The sequence below is a fragment of the Microtus oregoni genome, unplaced genomic scaffold (assembly GCF_018167655.1).
Source record: "Microtus oregoni isolate MIOR12 unplaced genomic scaffold, Mior012 000005F_ref0000423, whole genome shotgun sequence".
In the NCBI taxonomy this organism is placed as follows: Eukaryota; Metazoa; Chordata; class Mammalia; order Rodentia; family Cricetidae; genus Microtus; species Microtus oregoni.
In genome coordinates this window covers 9,977,926-9,997,536 of record NW_024543064.1, presented here as the reverse complement: position 1 = coordinate 9,997,536, position 19,611 = coordinate 9,977,926, and positions in this window count along the sequence as shown.

Genomic DNA, 19,611 nt, shown 5'->3' with positions numbered 1-19,611 from the left:
AGTCTGGACTTCATGAGATCCTGTCTCAAAAAGACAAAAAGTCGGGGGCTGGAGAGATGGCTTGGCAGTTGAGATCATTTGTTTCTCCTGCAGAGGACCCTGGTTTGGTTCCCAGAACCTACATGACACCTCACAATCACCTGTAATTCTAGTCCTAGAAGATCCAATGCCCCCTTTGGGCTTCCAGGGGCTCCTACATTACACAGTTCACGTTAGCTCACCACATACAAAAGAAAGAAAGAAAGAAAGAAAGAAAGAAAGAAAGGGAGGGAAAGAAGGAAGGAAGGAAGGAAAGAAAGAAAGAAAGAAAGTCCCTTTGTTTCCATGATCATCCTGAGTGCTGAGTGCCAGGTTCTGGTTTGTACTGGACCACATGTGCACATCACATTAGAAAGGAAACACAACTATCACTGAAAAGCAGTAGCAAACTCCAAGAAGGGAATAAATGAAGTCCCAGGACAGACAGTAACTCATAGGAGGCATCCCAGAGTGGCTAGAGGTTGTATGCATGGGGATCTCCTGAGAAACACGGTGTACAAGAGACCTGTATCAAGAGATGAAATGGCTCCCATAATGGGTGACAAGAAGTACCACGTACTTCTGTAGTTGGCAGGCTGGAGACAGGAGAATTGATGTGGCAACTCAAGGCTGGGGCGGTAGAAGGCCCAGTTCAGCAGTCAGAGTGGATTTCTCTTTTGCTGCTGCTTTTGTGAATTACTTGGGCCCTGAATGGATTGGGTGATACATCATGCTACTCAAACACTCCGTTCAAGTGTTGATTTGGGCCGGAAACAGCTGCAATAGATACACTTAGTCCTAAGTCTTTAGGACTAAGCAAATTTCTGAGCGCCTTGTAGCCCAGTCAGCTGTACACACGAAGCAAACCACCACCTCCTAGAATGCTTCTGATTGGCTGGCTTCAAGCTGAATCCTGTTTTCCCTGTTCTGTTACTATAGCCTCCCTTCCCCCTTCCTTTCCTTCTAGCCTCTCTCACTATCCTTCTCTATGCTCAGGAACCTTGGTGAGACTCTCAGTCACCCCTCTGCTTTCCAGCTCTATGGTCTTAGGCAGAGGAATGACTTCTCACAGTGGCTGGGTAGGTGCGTTAAGTAGGTACATAAGTCATCTATCTGGTTTCCAAGGCAACCTTGGTGGGCTCTGACCCTTGAAGCAGGTGGGCTTCTGCTGAGTGGACCATAGAGGCAAACTGAAGTTGATCGCTGCATGCCATTAGGCGTTGCTTGAATTCTTGTGTGTACGTCACAGACATGGGTGAGCCCTTTAACTGGGGAGAGCAAACAGGAAGGGGCTTTGCTGCATTCAGGAATAATATTGTAATAGTCTTCTCCACTTTGGTGTCTAGGGCACATCCTGCTGGTCCTTAAACTGCGGTGCTTCCCTGAGGGAAGATTCCCTCCCCTAGGCGATAAGGAAACAACACCTACCCAACGACGAACTGAGGAGGGAAGTTCAATTCCTCCAAAGTTCACCCAGGTCAATCAAAGAGTTCACTAGGCTTCTTTACAGTAATGGGTGGGTGCTTACTGGTGGGAGCATGGGTGACCACAGAGCAGCCACACTGGAAAGTCTGCACCCAGCAGGGATGATTGTTTCCCCGTGGCTGCGTAGATGGAATTCTGTCCTCATCCTTCCCCAGCTGTAGCCTCTAGTACCTCTCCCAAGACCTTGAGGGCACGTGCAGTAAAAGCAGAATTGGAGCAGCATATAACTGGTTGGGAGGGTGGCCGTATACTCAGATGAGGATCCCATGACCCTCCCTGTCAGCTCCTTCTGTGAGAAAACGTCAACAGTCAGCTAAGCCCAACTGTGATTTTCTTTTGCAAGAACTCCTGATGTGGGGACTGGAGAGATGGCTTGGCGGTTAAGAGCACTGACTGCTCTTCCAGAGGACCTGGGTTCAATTCCCAGCACCCACATGGCAGCTCACAACTGTCCAGGGGATCTGACCCCTTCACACCACTGCACATAAAATAAAGTTAAATAAATCATAAAAAAAATCTTAAAATAACAAGAACTCCTGAAGATGGCAGCAGTTTGGCTCAGATGACAGCTCTGTACAACTGGGGTCTCAGACTTGCCCAGCCTCCTTCCATCTCTCTACAGTCACTCACATCCTTTGGCCCTCCACCTCCTCAGGTTCCTTGCATAAGCCCAGCTTGTCCCAGCAGTAGATGGGAGGTTTCTACCTGAGTCCTCTCTGTCTCTTCTTTCCCTAGGTCACTGTTCCCTCTTAGCACCCGGGTCTCACCTCAATATTGCCATCTCAGAGAGGCCTCTCCTGCCCTGCTCAGCCCAGAAAAGTATCTTGACTTCAAAATTTGGGTCTAAGGATATGTTACTTTGGAAAAGAAGTTCTGCTTTTGTTTCCAAAGAGGATGAGAACCTGTGGATTCCTTCCAGACTAATGTGGTTTGATGGAACAAGACCAGCCCTAGAGGTCTCCATGAGCTCTACAAATGCTTTGCCCCATAAACAGCAGGAAGTAGTTTGGAGAGAACTACACCCAGATTCCCAAAAATTGTTTATAAATGTTTGTTTACATTTAAAGGGGGATATTCTATAGATATGGATACTTTGATTTGGTATGGGTCTTGGTTTATTGAATCAAATTTAAGATCAATTTTGTTTTATATATATATATATATATATATATATATAGTTCTGCTCTTGAATAAAGTATTATGTCTGTGCAGCTCATTTAAAAATGTAATGTATAATTAAGAAATACAAGTTAATAGCTAGTCATCTATAATAGTCAATCTTGTAGTCATGTTAGATTTTCTAGATATACAGAGATATATTTCAGTTAGATAGATAATCTTCAAATCTTTCAAAGACCTACAGAATATGGCTTTTAAAATGTTTTAAGAACTTAGGATTTTTCTTGACAATGAGACACATCTGCTCCTGGCAGTCAAGAGGATGATGGGCATCAAAGAGGCTCCTTATGGAGTTTGTTAGCCATTTGGGCAAGAAACTGTTCTTGCCTGGACTGCTTCATGTTATGCTGTATGAACTGGACATTGCCCTTAGGCCATGACCTCATGCTGATGCCCAGAAATAATAGAAATTGGTTAGTTTAGGATATAAGAGCTAGCTAGACAATATGCTTAAGCTATTGGCCAAACAGTATTGCAAATAATATAGTTTCTCTGTGATTATTTCGGGTCTGAGCAGCCAGGAACGAACAAATAGCCTATTCCAACAGGTGGGTGAATGGAGAGGTGTTCCATACAGACGGATGAGTAGGTGGGAGGATAGAAAAATGGGTGGGGTTCACATGGCTGGATGAACAGATGTGCAGGTACATGGCCAGGTAGATGGATGGGTAGATGGGAGGGCTATGGGGGAATGTGTGGACAGGTGGGAAACCGGTGGGCTGTATAGGAATGGTGACTAGTTAGCTGAGTGAATGGACAGGAGGGGAGATAGTAGACAGGAAGATGGTGGGAAGGTGGGTGGATTAAGTGGATAGGAGGGTGAGTGGGAGATACGTGACTGAACAGACAGATGACTTACGATGTTCCTTTCCTTTTCAAGGATTTGAAAGCTACCCAGACGCTGCTAGGAATATAGCCAAGAAAACCAGCACACATTAAAGGAAAAGCCCTCTTCGCATTGCAGAAGACAAGGGACACAGCTCTGAGCGCGGCACTACCGTGAGGTTAGGAGCTATATGAGTGCCCCCGTCCTGAGAATCTGCCCATCTCTATTGTGGCTCAGACTGCTGACTATGGATGTGCCTTCAGACTTCGCTAGGGACAAGGTCCTGGGTCACACGGTTAGGACACATCAGGCCAGCCCCGTCTGCCTGGCACAAACAGTCTTGGCATCGTGACTGTGTGCTGAGTGATTTTCGTTCATGACCATCTGACCCCTAATTACTTCTGCTAATTACTTGGACAGATTTTCTTCGCAAAAAGAGCTTAAAACCCAGGGAAGTAGGAAGGGATGTCCTTCATCTGTCCTCGTCCACCACCTGCTCCCTAAGGAGACTGTGGGTTCAGGTTATTCTGTTTCCCAGGGATTTATTCTCTCATTGACTCTGCCAAGACCAAGGTCCACCTGTCATTTTGATGGGTCCCCTTAAGAGTTAATTCCTTAGCTAATCCCATGTCTTCTAAAGTGACTGATTGCTCACGGGGGGTGGGTAGGGGGGACAGGGACAAGGCTCCTTGTTATCTGTCCAACATGGCACTAACCTCTAGTTCCTTGTGCTCCCCTCTCTGTTCGTCATCCAAAGAAAGGCCAATAAGGAGCAGCCCTGTCCAGGGACAGCTCAGCAGGGAATAAAATCTTCACTGGGGGGGGGGGGAGGCCTGCAATCCCAGCTTGTGGGACAATGAAGAGCTACAGAGTGATGTCCTGTCTTGAAAACAACAAAACGTCTCAAATAACAATATACATATAAAAGGGTCTGTCAAGATGGCTCAGCAGGTAAAGACAGTTGCCGCGAAAATTGACAACCTGAGTTCAATCCCTAGAACCTGCCCAGTGAGAGAATTGACTCCTGAAATTTGTCCTCTAATTTCCACATGAGTGGGGACACACACACACACACACACACACACACACACAAAATAGTCAGTCTGAGCTGCTATTCAACCAGTGTTAGCAGTTCAAAACCATCCTGGACAAGACTGGGAAGATGGCTCAGCAGTTAAGAACACTTGTTGCTCTTGCAGAAGACCTGGGTTCAACTCCCACCATTCATATGGCTGCCCAGCCACCTGTAACCCCATTTTCAGGGGGAACTGATGCCCTCTTCTGGCTTTAGGGCACCAGTGGTGGCATATGCTTTTAGTGGTAGCAATAACTCAGGGGGCAGAGGCCAATAGGTCACTGTGAGTTTGAGGCTAGCCTGATCTACATAGCAAATTCCAGGTCAGCCAGGGCTTTATAAAGAAATCCTGTCGGGGGCTGGAGAGATGGCTCAGCATATAAGAGCACTGTCTGTTCTTCCAGAGGACCCAGGTTCAACTCCCAGCACCCACACGGCAGCTCGCAATGGTCTCTGACTCCGGTTCCAGAGGCACCCTCACACAGACATCCAGGCAAAACACCAATGCACATAAAATAAAAATAAAGTTTAATATAAAAAAATTTAAAAAAAATAAAGAAACTTTGCAGTGGTGGCACACGTTTTTAATCCCAGCACTCGGAAGGCAGAGGCAGGCGGATCTTTGTGAGTTCGAGGCCAGCCTTGTCAACAAGAGCTCATTCCAGGACAAGCTCCAAAGTTACAAAGAAACCCTGTTTTGAAAAAAAAACACAAAATAAAAAGAGACCCTGTCTCAAAAACAACAGCAAAACACACAACCACAACAAGTCATCCTGGACAAGAGTGAAATCCTAACATAGAAATAAATAAATACATAAAAATAAAATCAGAATATTATCTTTATCTTAATGAACTTCAACTTTTGCTTCATAATAAATAGGCATCAGCCAGGTAACTGTGAGGCCACAGAAGTGAGAAAAGTAACTAGTACAAGTCAGAAGCTATGCCAGAGTCTGGCTCCCTCCTTATACAGACACTGGGAGGACTCCTTAGTCCTGAGTGCTCTGCAGGTCCTTCCAGGAACCCTTCCCAGGAGCTGGCTTCAGCTCTGGGCTCCCTGTGCTAATTTTTTTCATTATCCTGAATGGTTATCTGGTCTTCCTCTGTTGGAAAACTACTATTGAGTGAATGAATAGATGGGTGGATATATGGGTGAGTGGATGGGTAGATGGGAGGATGGATGGATAGATGGGAGGACGGATGGATGGATGGATGGATGGATGGATGGATGGATGGGTTAGGTGGATGGTGGGTGGATGGGAGGACGGATGGATAGATGGATGGGTGGGTAGGTAGATGGGTGGGTGGATGGATGGGTGATTGGTTGGGTGGGTGGATGATGGGTTGGTGGATGGGTGGGTAAATAAAGTTCTTCCAAGGCCTCTGCAATCCCACAGTACTCGCTGGGAACCTGTCTCTCAACGGGTACTTGCAGGGCAATTGTAGAGAGTCAGTCACCAAGAGAATTTATTTGTTCCTTGGGAGAGTCTGGTGTGGAGGACTTGAAGACGGGCCCATTTCCCCCCTCAGAGATACCCTGGAACTGTACCTCGTGCCTCAGGAGTGTGTCATTTGTACCCAGGCTGTATCCAGGCGAGGGCACAGAGGATTGACAGAGTGGTGCTGCCCTGTCTAATGGAACACAGGGGATGGATGGATGAAGTGGACGGATGCTGTGGTTTGCCTGTGCTGGTCCTCTGGGCTTAGCATCCTCTCCTACAACCCACACGTGACAAAAGCAAAGGCTCTCAGACTGTCACAGTGAGTAGGCGCCTTAGCTCTCCTCTCACTGTGCAACTCAGGTCTAGTCACTCACTCTCCTCAGACTTTGTTCTTCTCTTCTATCGAATGGGGATAAGTCCAGCGCTAACCACATTGGTCTGTTATGACGATTCAATGGGACCACAAATGGCAGGGTATGAGGCAGGCTTTCTGAGATTTCATTATAATTTCAGATGGAGAGGACTGGAGAAATGGCTCAGTGGTTAAGAGCACTGGCTGCTCTTCCAGAGGTCCTGAGTTCAATTCCCAGCAACCCACATGGCTCACAGACACACGTAAGGAGATCTGGAGCCCTCCTCTGGCCTGTAGGCAGATATGCAGGCAGATCATTGCATACATAATAAATACATCTTTAAAAAACGATTTCAGATGGAGGACTGTGGAAGATACCTGGGACCTGCGAGTCCTGGCCTTCCTTCCACTCTGCAGAGGGTGCTCAACATCCTTCAGGCAAATCCCACCTGCTAACCCCTTGTGGTCTCCTTTTCTCCCCCACTGTCCTTTGAATTCCACTGGGATTCTTTCGCTAATTCCCTCTGTACCCATAGAGGAGAGAGGGCCATGCCCCTCCCCAAGGCTGACACAAGCTCCTCCCTCCCTCCGACTGGTTCGGAAATAGAAAGCTGCTGGGTCTTTTGGGTTTTGTTTGTTTTGAGACAGGGTTTTATGGAGCCCAGGCTAGGTGACCTCGAACGCTTGTTCCTCTTGTTCACACACCTGACTCCGGAGCTATTGAACTGAAAACCCACAAAGGATCACATGTTTGGTCATTTAGTCAGAGTTGCCTGGGGGTGGACTTGAAGAAAAGCAGGGGTTCACCTGCCCCCCTACTCCCCAGATGCACTAGAGGACATTGGAACCCCTTCCTACCCATCCTTTTCTTGTTTCTTTCCCCTCTCCTTCTTAACCTCTGCCCTCTCACTCTCAAAGCCTGGATGGGGATATCAGTGGAGAAGGAGACTTAGCAATTCTGTTCGGCGGCAGGTGCATCCACATCCCCGTCCTGTTGTCATGACGATAAGGATGATGTGGGGAATCTACCCTTGCTGGACCCCTGTTTCCTTACAACACAGTGACAGTCAGTGCTCACTGTGGCACAAAGACAGAAGCCCTGGCCACAGAGCCACTTTAGCGCCTGCTCAGATGAAGGTGATTGGGCTCTGCCTCCTGGAGCTGGCCACCTGCCAAGAAACCAGACCATTCAGTGTGATTCTTTGACCCTCTGCTGCAGATGAAACCCACATCATGAGTGAGGGGAACAGTGGTCAGGCGTTCCAAGGTCACCGGTGTGGAAGGGCTTCTGAGGAAATAAGACCAGGTGGAGACCTAGTCACAGGGGAGGTGGCCACGGCACAACAGAGAGGAACCTTTCCATGTCCCCACCCACCCCAGGACCTTTGCTTGTCTCCCCATCCACCCAGAGCCAAACTCAAGGCAGCTAGCTGCTGTTTCCAGAATCAGTTGCTACTCAAGCTGGAGCAGTAAGTGACTTTCAATCCGGACGCCCCCTCTGTCTGGCCTGGAGGCAACTCAATGTCCCCTGCAACGTGCAGCTGGGATTTATCTATCCCTGACATTCCTCCCAGTCGGCTAGGAGGCTGCAGCTTCAATAGACCGGGAGCGCACTGGAACGAAACAGAATTCATTCAGGAGACAGAAGCTACTCAGAGAGGCAAGAGCTGTTGATACCAGAAAAGAATGGCTGAGCTGCTGAAAGAGTTAGAACAGCATCGGGGTGCTGGGGGGAGGGGAGCTGCCTGAATAATGAACTTGCTTATCGCTCTGACCAGACAGTCTCAAGGCAGTCAAGGGCACGTGGACATCCTGGAGAATTCAGTTTGAGGTCTCCAGAACAAAAACCAAACTTTTAGATCATGCTCCTTGTTGAAGCCACAGTGTAGATTTCAACTTCCAAGGGCATCTGAAGAAAGCCAAAGAAAGTTAAGGAGTGAGGGGGCTGGAGAAATGGCTCAGAGGTTAAAGGGTTTATTGCTCTCTCAGAGGATCCAAGTTCAGTTCCTAGCACCCATGACAGGTGGCTGAGAGCTGCCTGTAACTCCAGTTCCAGTACTGACATCTTCCTCTGACCTCTGTGGGCACCAGGACTCACAAAAACACATATAATAATAATAATAATAATAATAATAATAATAATAATAATAATAATAATAATGTTAAGGAGAGAGAGGGCGAGAGAGAGCGAGAGCGCCCACGTGTGGCTGTATAGAGCACTGAATTCTGAGGGGTCTGACCTTGGAAATGGTTTTTTGTTTGTTTGATTGTTTTTCAGAATTAGCTTTTACTTTCTGTTTCCACCACACATGCCCAGCAAGTGAGACCATCCTATTCTGCCTGCCATGACTGTCTTGGGCTCTCAGGCTTGTTAAAATCATGTCAAACAAAAACCTAAGATAGTGAGAATCATGTCAAACAAAAACCTAAGACAGTGAGATAGCTCAGCTGGCAGAATGCTTGCTTAACATGCATGAGGCCCTGTGTTCCATCCCCAGCAGTGCAGAAAACCTGGCGAGGTTGGCAGGGAAGATATGCTTAGTAGGTAAAGGTTGGAGCCACAAAGCCTGATGACCTGAGATTGATCCCTGAGACCTACAAGGTGGAAGGAGACTCCAGAATAACTGGGAAAGTGGTCCTCTGTTTTCACACCTACTGTGTGTGTGCATGCACACACATACAATATAGTAATAAAATGATAACAACAACAAAAATAATAAAAGCAAGCAAGCAAGCAAACAAAAACCCACCCTGTTTGCCTGGAGGTGGTGGCACACACCTTTGATCCCAGTTCTCAGAAGGCCGAGGCCAGTGAATTGAAGCCAGTCTTATTTTCATAGAGAGCTCTGAGCCAGTAAGCCCCTGTCACAACTAACCAACCAACCAACCAACCAACCAAACAAACAAACAAACAAACAGCCTGCCCTCAAACCTGGCCTATGCCTATAGCCCCAGCACCGGGGAGAAGAAGATGGGCAAATGAGGATGGAACTCAAGGTCACCCTGGAGTCTCCCTGTGCCACCTCAAAGGATTCAGAGCCGACAGGGTGGATAGATGCGCAGATTATGCTGCCTGCTTCTCCGGGGTGAATGATAATGCATGCTTCCTTTGCTGACAGAAGGAATACAGGGAAAAAACAAGGCTTTAAGTTTTGAAGATTTGTTTTAATTGGACTGGACAGGTGGCTCATTGGTTAAGAGCACTGGCTGCTCTTCTAGAGGTCCTGGGTCCACATGGCAGCTCACTACTGTCCGTGACTCCAGTTCTAGGGGATTCAGTGTTCTCTTAAGCCCTCGGTGGACACATGGGTACATACATACATGCAGGAAAAATGCCCACACACATAAAATTAAAATAATTAAGATTTACTTTTTTAGCCAGGTGGTGGTGGCGGCGGCGCACGCCTTTAATCCCAGCACTCAGGAGGCAGAGACAGGTGGATCTCTGTGAGTTTTGAGGCCAGCCTGGTCTGCAGAGTGAGTTCCAGGACAGGCTCTAAAGCTACAGAGAAACCCTGTCTTGAAACCCCCGCCTCCCAAAAAAAATCTTCTTCCATGTACATGTGTATGTCTATGGGAGTGTGTGCCATACGTATATGCATGGGTGCCCATGGAGACCGCTGCCAATCCCCCTTCTTTGTAATTAGTCTCCCTCTTCCCTCATGCCTCCTCCTTTCTTCCTTCATTCCCCCTTTTTTCCATAGAATAAAAACCCAACTAATTTTATTTTTTATTTTGTGGAACTAGGGATAGAGTCCAGGAGCTTGCAACTGCTCTTATCCCTATCCCCAAAGTCTCTTTGTTTAGTCTTTCTTTTCCTTCCTTTTTTCCCTCCTTTTTTTCCTTTCTTTTTCCTTCTTTCTGGGCAGTGAGATGCTGAGAACTATTCAGGATAACAAAGTGGGCGAGAACCACCGCACCAGGGCAGCATCTATGTTCTCTCTCCAGACGAAAGACAGATTTGAATTTCCAACCAGGTTGAGCTTTCTTTCTCCGGCCACATCAAAGTAGGTCATGAATCTGCCCCCACAGATTTCCCTGTCAGAAAGGGAGCTGGCGCCCAGCCCAGCCCTTGATGGGAAGTTAATAGATTATTTCTCACCCAGAAGCCTTTGGACTGTGTGGACATGCAGGGGACGGGGAGTCAGATCACAATGTTAAGTGGCAGGGGGAAAATACCCTGTTTTGACAGCAATTTAACTTTCAGACAAACTCGCGGGTGTCGTCTCATGAATATGTATATGTTGAAAGACCGGTTACTTTGAAAAGCGATTACTGCACAGGGCACAGCTTTCTTTATGTGGCTCTTTCTGGTGGTGGTGGGGGGGGCGGGGGAGGGATGGAAGCTGGGGCCTTGTGCACACTTGGCAAGTGTTCTACAGCTGAGCTACAGTCTCAGCCTCAAAAGTCATCTTTAGTGTTTCGGTTTTTAAATTAGTTGATTTTATTTATGTATATGTGTGTGTGCCTGTTTCTCTGTGATCTACATGTGATCACTTCAGAAGACATAAGATGGTGGCGGATTCCCCGGGACTGGAGTTGCAAGAGATTGTGAGCTACCCAACATAGGTGCTGAGAACTGAACCCAAGTCTTCTGCAAGAGGAGCAAGTGCTCTTTGGTTCTGGGCCATCTCTCCAGTCAGTCCCTAGTTTTGTTTTTTCTTCCCCAATATCTCAGAAAGAGCTCAAACCTAGTGTGTAGCTATAGATGACCTTTGAATCCTGATCTTTCGGTTTCTACCTCCCCATCCTAGGATGACAGACACACAGTGGAGTTTCTTCTGGGGACTGAACCCCGGACTTACACTGCATACTAGGCGATACCTCTGCCAGTCGGGCTGCGGGCCCAGCACAAATGTCAGCCCCACAGTCGTACTTCAGAGCTTTGTTCCTTGAGACAGGTACCCAGGCCCTACATCTGGAGTCGCCTAGTCTCTTAGCACTTCCGTCTTTGCCCTGAAGGTCTGGCATTCTGGTTATGCTGCAGGACCCACAGAACCTTCCCCGCGTTTTGATGAATTCACTGGACTGCCATGGTCTCATGGAAATCCTCATTGTGCGCATCGGGCTAGTGTGGCTGCTGAGGAGCAACTCACAGCCTCATGGGCGCTGGACAAGAGCTCTACCACCGAGCCGCGGGCCTCCGTCTCAATTTTTCTCACTTCTAGGGAAGAGGAGCAGCCCCAGCAGGCAGAGGACTACCTGTCCAAGTCGTGGCGCTGCCCTGATTCCTATTCAGGAACACAACAGCGCTGATGTGGCCTGCTGTAAAACAGATTTTGATAGCAGGGTTCATGCTCCAAAGATTGCTGTGGGTCTGGCGGAAGCTGGCTGTATTCTGCTGGAGCTTCTTATGATTGGGCTCTTTCCAGGGCCCTCATCTTCCAGGACTAGAACACTATTACAGAGTTCAGTTTCCAGAATCCACTTAGCTGCTCACAGCCACCTCTAACTGCTGATCCCAGGGATCTGGTGCCCTCATCTGGCTGCAGTAGGCACTGCATGACCATGGTGCACTTAACATGCCCGTCAGCAAAACACTCATACATAATAATATAAAAATACATTTTAAAAATTACCTTTTAGCTGGGTGGTGGTGAAGCATGCTTTAAATCCCAGTGCTTGGGAGGCAGAGGCAGGTGGGTCTGTGTGAGTTCGAGGCCAGCCTGCTCTACAGAGCAAGTTCCTGGACGGGCACCAAAACTACTATCTCAAAAGACCAAAGGGGGAAAAAAAATTACCTTTTAAATTATTTTTTGTTTATTATGTATTTGTGGTCATGTAGATGGAACCAAGGGATGCAGGGACACATTGAATGCACTTGGCAATTCATATCTTTCTTACTCCTAAAAAACGGCAGCATGAATATTTATTTTTAAACTTCATTTTTGAATCGCTGGAGTTTCACATCATGTACCCCAATTCTGTTCACCTCCTGGCCCCCCAGATCTCCCCTCATCCCTGTTGCATCCCCCCATGGAAGGAAACAAAAAAGCAAGCAAGCAAGCAAACAAACAAAAGCAACAACAACAACAAAATCCTAATAAATCAAAATAGAACAAAAACCACACAAGAAAAATCTCTGCTTCTCCTCTCCTGACTCTCCATCACCTCTTTCATCTATGCTGATGGCACTGGGGGCTCCGGTGTGCCATATAGTGTACCCCTTTGTCCTATCATGCTTTCCCCTGGGCTAGGTTCATTCTCGCCTGTTGTGAGGGGTGAGGGCCCTCTCTCCTGAGTGCAGGGGGCAGCTCTCTTGCTATAGTGGCCAGCAAGAGGCAAGGCCAGCTTTCCCAGGGCAAGAAAGGGTGGGACTGACTCAGTATATCCCTCTGTTTTCATCTTGCACGATTTGAAGGTCTCCTGAGGTGACACTGGCCACAGACGTCAACACAGACCCCATTTGTGGTTGGACCATTATAGAAGGAAGTTTCTATCCCACCTGGTCCTTTGGCTATTTAGTCCCAAAGACACATACAGAGGCTTATATTAATTATAAACTGTTTGACCTATTACTTCAGGCTTATTATTAACTAGCTCTTACAACTTAAATTAACCCATAATTTTTATCTATGTTTTTTGCCATGTGGCTTGTTACCTTTTTTCAGTAAGGCATTCTCATCTTGCTTCCTCTGCATCTTGCTGGTGACTGTGTCTCTGCCTTTCCTCTTCCCTGCCTATACTTCCTGCCTGGCTACTGGAGAATCAATCAACATGAATGACAAATCTTTCCAGTGTTCAAGAGCACGATCCCACAGTAGACCACTGACGCAGACATGGCCCTTGGCAACAACTTAGGCCCAAATGACATCCTGGCTCTGGATGGAGGGAATGGCCGCTCAGGTGGCAATGGGTCCGGCAGCCACACCACCAAGACCTCAAGTTGTGGCCCCAACCTTGGGCCTCTAGGTGACCATTAGTGGCAATGCAGGACCCGGACTTCAGGTGAGACCTCAAGCTGCAGTCAGACAATGGACCCCCAACGAGGTCCTTATCAGCAGCTGGGTCTGGATGTCTCCACTGTCCCCAGTGGTGGTTTGTCCCTGAGACACTAACTTGGACCTTGATCTTGGATGTCTGTGCAGTCTTTGACAGACATTAGCACAGATCCTGGCTGCATTGAGGCCATGGACCCTGACATGGCCCTTAGCTGCAACTTGGGTCCAGACATTGCCATGTCATTGAGTAGCAAGCAGTGCAGGCCACTCAGACATGGATGTATCTGGTCCTCGGACACCAACCCATCTCAGGTGGCTGGTTTGACCCAGAGCTTCTTCATGGTGCTCGGTGGCAACCGGAGGGAGCTACATATGTCAATCTGGACCCTGGCCTCTACAAAGCCATGAACCCAGACATGGCCCTAAGTCCAGAGGACATCCTGGCCCCAGGTGGTAGCCCCTGCTGTGGCGTGGCCCACTGACTCCACCCAAGCCACAGGCTCCAGCTCAGATCCCAGGCTTCTATATGGACTCCAGTGGCAACCTGTGCAGCAGAGTTCAACTGCAGACCCCGGCTGCAGCTGGGCCAGGGACCCAGACATGGCCTCAGGCAGCAGCTTAGCCTGGCTGACTTCCTGTTCTCAGAGGTAGCTCCTGGTACTCAGATCAGGATGGCTCTTGTTAGTATTCAGCTATCTGTACTGGCCTGATCTTGGAACTCTGACAGGCTACATTCTCAGCTTCTCAGCTGTAGCCACTAAGAGCACCTCCTGTGAACATTCACTATGTTCCCTTTCTTTTAAAAGGGCCTTGCCTACCTCCATCTCTCTGTCTGTCTATCTGTCTCTCTGCCTCTCTTCTCTTCTGCTGCTTCTGTCTCAAGGTCTTCCCTCTCCTTCCCTCCCCTCTTTTTACGTTCCCTTTTCCTTCATAAAAACCCTCATGTGAACTCTGTTGTATGGTGTCTTTCTCTCTCTCTCGCTGCCTTTTTTTTTTTAAAAGATTTATTTATTTATTATGTATACAACATTCTGCCTCAATGTATGCCCACACGCCAGAGGAGGGCGCCAGATCTCAGTACAGATGGTTGTCAGCCACCATGTGGTTGCTGGGAATTGAACTCAGGACCTCTGGAAGAGCAGCCAGTGCTCTTAACCTCTGAGCCATCTCTCCAGCCCTCTTGCTGCCTTTTCTAAATTATAACATTGGCAGCTAGGCAGTGGTGGCACACACCTTTAATCCCAGGACTCAAGAGGCAGAGACAGGCAGATCTCTGTGAGTTCGAGTCCAGCCTGGTCTACAGAGCTAGTTCCAGGACAGACTCCAAAGCTACAGAGAAACTCTGTCTCGAAAAACCAAAACAACAAAAACCAAAAAACAAAACATTGGTTCCCTGATCAGGAAAGGTTCTCCTGGCAGGACTACCAGCTGTCAGCCACAGAGCTGGAGTTGCAAGACCATCAAACATACCTGGGCAATGCTGTGGTGATAGAAAAGGATCAGGTGCTCTAAGCCCTAGGGAGTCGACTTGGATCCACCCCGAACAGCATTTTGCCAGGTCCAAGTGGCACCTGATGGATGGTACCACAGAGCCTGGACAGTGAAGTGAAACAGCCAGTTACTCCAGGACGTGACCAGCATTCTCAGGCCCTCAAAGATGAATGACACTCCCCAGGTCCGCAGGAAGTACTCTTGAGAACACAGCGTCCTCATCCCCACCTCACCTGCTATCTCTTTCTATCTCCTCACCTTTTTATAATAAATGAAAGGGAGGAATGTTATTTTCCAGGCATCTATACATCTATACTGGCCTGACCTTGGGGCTTGACAGGATTCGCCCTCAGCTGCAGCCACTAAGAGCATCTCCTGCGCACATTCACTACGTTCCCTTTTAAAAGGGCCTTGCCTACTTCTCATTTCTCTCTCTCTCTGTTTCTCTGTTTGTTTCTCTCTCTCTCTCTCTCTCTCTCTCTCTCTCTCTCTCTCTCTGTTTGCATCTGTCTCTTTCTTCTCTTATGCTGCTCCTATCTCCAGAGGCCAGTCTCTCTCTCCCCTTCCCTCTTTTTATGTTCCCTTTTCCTTCATAAAAACCCCTCCCTGCTGTTTGGATGTTCACCTTACTAGACCTGGAAGGAGGTGGGAGGTCCTTGGACTCCCCACAGGGCAGGGAACCTTGACTGCTCTTCGGGCTGATGAGAGAGGGGGAGTTGATTGGGGGAGGGGGAGGGAAATGGGAGGCAGTGATGGGGAGGAGACAGAAATCTTTAATAAATAAATAAATAAATAATAAAAAACATATTATACTTAGCAAAAAAAAAAAAACCCTCCCTGTGAACTCTGTTGTATGGTGCCTTTCTCTCTTCTGCTGCTTTTTTCCTAAATTATAAAAGCTCTGGGCAGCATGGCCCCTGTACACCAACAAGTCCTCAGGATGTGGGCTAGACCCCAGACTTCATGTGGCCTTTGGTGGCACCATGAGGACATGGGCATCAACATAAATCTCAGCTGTAGGATCATGGGCATGGACATGGTCCTCAGCAGCATCCTGGGCCTGGCTCTCACCATGGCCCCAGGTGACAGCTCAAACCACCCATGGCCCCAGTGGTGGCATGGCTCATGAACCCAAACTCTGTCCCAGGAGGCAGCCCAGCCCACTGGAGTCACCATGGCACTCAACGGCAACAGAGGTCATGGATCTCAACACAGACCCTGGTTCCTATAGGACCTGCACACAGCCCTTGGTGGTCACCTGATCTGGACATCACCGTGGTCCTGGGTGGCAAGCAGACCTCCCTCCTCTGTCTGCTCCTCACCACCATCACCATGGACCCAGGTGGCAAGCTGTTTTCCAACATCTGCCCAATCCTCTCTGTCTGCCTTTCTTCCTCTATGTGTCTTCCCATGGCATATGAACCATTGCACTTTTCTAACCCTCCCAATTCTCTCCCCTCTTATTTACTTAAAATGAGGGGCTCCTGTCTGTCTTCTCACCACTCAAGGACCAAGGACCCAGGCTGGCTTTCTTCTCACCTACTGGGAAGGTCCCAGTTAGGCCCGTCTGTGAGAACCTTCTTTAAGCAGGTGTGGCTGGCCTCCCAAGGGCCCTGGCTGGTTTTCCGAATAAATATGTTCAAACATTTCCTAATAGTGATTGTTAAAAACTGGATGTGAAGTCGGGCTGTGGTGGTGTATGCCTTTGATCCCAGCACTTGGGAGGCAGGTGGATCTCTGTGAGTTTGAGGCCAGCCTGGTCTACAGACTGAGTTCCTGGACAATCAAGGCTGCACAGAGAAACCCTGTCTCAAAAAAACAACAACAAAAACAACAGCAACAGCAACAAAAAAACTGAATGTGGAGGCACACGCCTTTAATCTCAGCATTTGGGAGGCTGAGGCAGATGGATCTCTGTGAGTTCAAGTATACATAGCGTGTTCCAGGCCAGCCAGGACTACGCAAAGCGAGCGTTCCTTCCTTCCTTCCTTCCTTCCTTCCTTCCTTCCTCCCTCCCTCCCTCTCTCCCTGTCTCCCTCCCTCCCTTCCTCCTTCCCTCTCTCTCCGTCTCCCCTCCCTTTCTCCCCCTTTTCCTTCCCTTCCCCTTCCTTCCTTCCTTCCCTTTCCTCCGCCTCCTCTTCCTCTTCCTCCTCCTTTTCCTCCTCCTCCTCCTCCTCCTCCTCCTCCTCCTCCTCCTCCTCCTCCTCTTCTTTTTGAGACAGGGTTTCTCTGTGTAGCTTTGGAATATGTCCTGGAACTCTTTCTATAGACCAGGCTGGCCTCAAACTCACAGAGCTCCACCTGCCTCTGCCTCTGGGGTGCTGGGATTAAAGGTGTGCACCACCACGCCTGGCAAGATTCCTTCTGAAAGAAACAAACAAAACAATCTGTCAGGCAGCGGTAGTCACAGGTCTCAGCGTGGCAGCTTCACAAGTAGGCTTGTTTTTCTGGTTTACCCAGCACAGACTGACTTCTCTTATGTCACCTCTGTTCTAAGCATGCTTCCACAGGTTTCCTTACCTTTTCCTAAAGCCCCTCTTCCCACCGTACAGAGGCCTGTTGTCCTGTGGCTGAATTCATACGGCATGGGTTTCTCTCTTCTCCCTGCCACTCTTCTTCTCCAGGAAGCTGCTGAGGTTTTTACAGCTTATCTGCCTTTGGGTTTTTCTTTAAAACACTAAGAAAACTGTCTCTGAGCTTAAAAACTCAACCCCCAAACAAAGCAAAAACTACCACTCAAAATATTGGTGCCCGTAAAAACCCAGGCCCTGTACTCTGAATGTCCAGCAGGTGGCGAGCAAAGCCTACAGCTTAGAATGTTTATCTTGGCCTTGCTGGAGGTGAGTGCCGAGTTGAGCCCTCTTAGGGCTGGTGAAGCCTGGCTTTGTGGGTGAAAGATGATTACATGGAGAACATTGAAGCTGATTCCTCCTGTGCCTGTATATCTGCTCTCTTCCCTGTTATTGGGTATAGAGGATGGAGAATGTGTGGACCTCTGCCAGGAAAAAGAAGTTGCGCTAGCGAACTCTCACTGTATGTGAAGCCCTAAATGAACGTCGTCTCATTGTCTTTTATATGGGTCAAACTGCAAGGTTGTAACTTAAAGGATAGAGTGAGTATGTGTGTGTGTGTGTGTGTACATATGTGCATGTGTGAATGTGGGTGTAGTCTGTGCATATGTGTGTGCGTGTAGTTTGTGTGTGCACATGTGTGTATATGTGTGAATGTGTGTACATAGGTGCATGTGTGTGAGTGTATGTAGTGTGTAGTCTGTGTATGCATGTCTTTATGTGTATGTAGTCTCTCTCTGTGTGTACATGTGTGTATGCATGTATGTATATATGTGTAGTCTGTGTATATGTGCATGGGTGTGTGATTTCCCTTGATCTTCTGTCCCTTGTTTTTGGTTTTTTTTTGTTTTTTTTTTGACAGAGAGTCTAGACCCCACTGGAAAGCTGATTGGTCATAAGCTTCAGGGATCTGCTCATTGCTACCTGTCCAGGGATAAAGAGACACCAAGCCTGGCTTTTTCGTAGGTGCCTGGGATCTGAACTCAGGTCCTATGCTTGTGTAGGAAGCACTCTACAGACTAAACTACCTATAGCCCAGGGATAAAAATTCATTCACAGACATGTTTGTGGAGGTTAGAGGACACCTTACAGGAGTTGGATCTGTCCTTCTACCATGTGGGTTCCAGGAATGAAGCCCAGGTCCTCAGTCTTAGTAGCCAGTTAAAGAGCACACGGTTCCAGAGCCAACAGACTCCAGTTAAGGTTCACTGCATGCTCCTGGGTGCCCAGCACTTGCAGTGCTTCCTGGACATGCCTGATCCAGGGAATGGGCAAGGCATCAATTTGTAGTACAGATGCGGCACTATTTCTGCCGGACCCTCGGAAGGAAGCAGACGTGGAACCCGTCCAGTAGGTTACACCCGAGGCCAAGCTTCACCCACACCTTGCAAGGCTGCCTCACCCTGGGCCCAAACAGTTCTCCACTGTCTCACGATCTGTCACTCAGTCCATAGCTCTGGATTATACATTTCAGAAGCCAACCTTTCTTTCACCACCTCCTTCCTTCCTTCCTTCCTTCCTTCTTCAATCCCTTCTTCCCTCCTTCCCTCCATTCCTTCCATTTTCATGGCATTTTTGAGTCTTGGTTTTTTGTTGATTTGTTTGTTTTAAATATTTATTTTTGTTTTTTTGTTTTGTTTGTTTTTGGTTTTGTTTTGTTGTTTGTTTGTTGAGACAGGGTTTCTCTGTGTAACTTTCCTGGCTGTCAAGGAACTCACTTTTTAGACCAGGCTGGCCTCAAATTTACAGAGATATACCGGCCTCTGCCTCCCAAGTGCTGGGATTAAAGATTGGGTAGTAAGGTCTTGGTTTTTTATTTTTTATTGTTTTTGAAATTGGGTTTCACTATCTAGCCTAGACTTGCCTCTAACTCTCAATTCTACTGCCTCAGCATCAAGACTGTTGGGATTCTTGACAACACCTCCTGCTAGTACATTCCATAAAGTCTGCTGCACTGTCCACAAGTCCAGCCCCTGCAGTTTCTATCACTTGTTGGTAGAACAGGACAGTGTCTACAAATGTAGGCAATTACCCAACATCCATTCTTTTCTTATTCAATATCACAGATGTAATGGTTAATGCTGACTATCAACTTGACAAGATGTAGAACCAGAGATACAATGTGGGGAGTATGGGGAAGAGGAGGAAATGGAAGGAAGGAAGGAAAGGGGGGGGAGGGAGGGAGAGAGAGAGAGAGAGAAAGAGAGAGAGAGAGAGAGAGAGAAAGAGAGA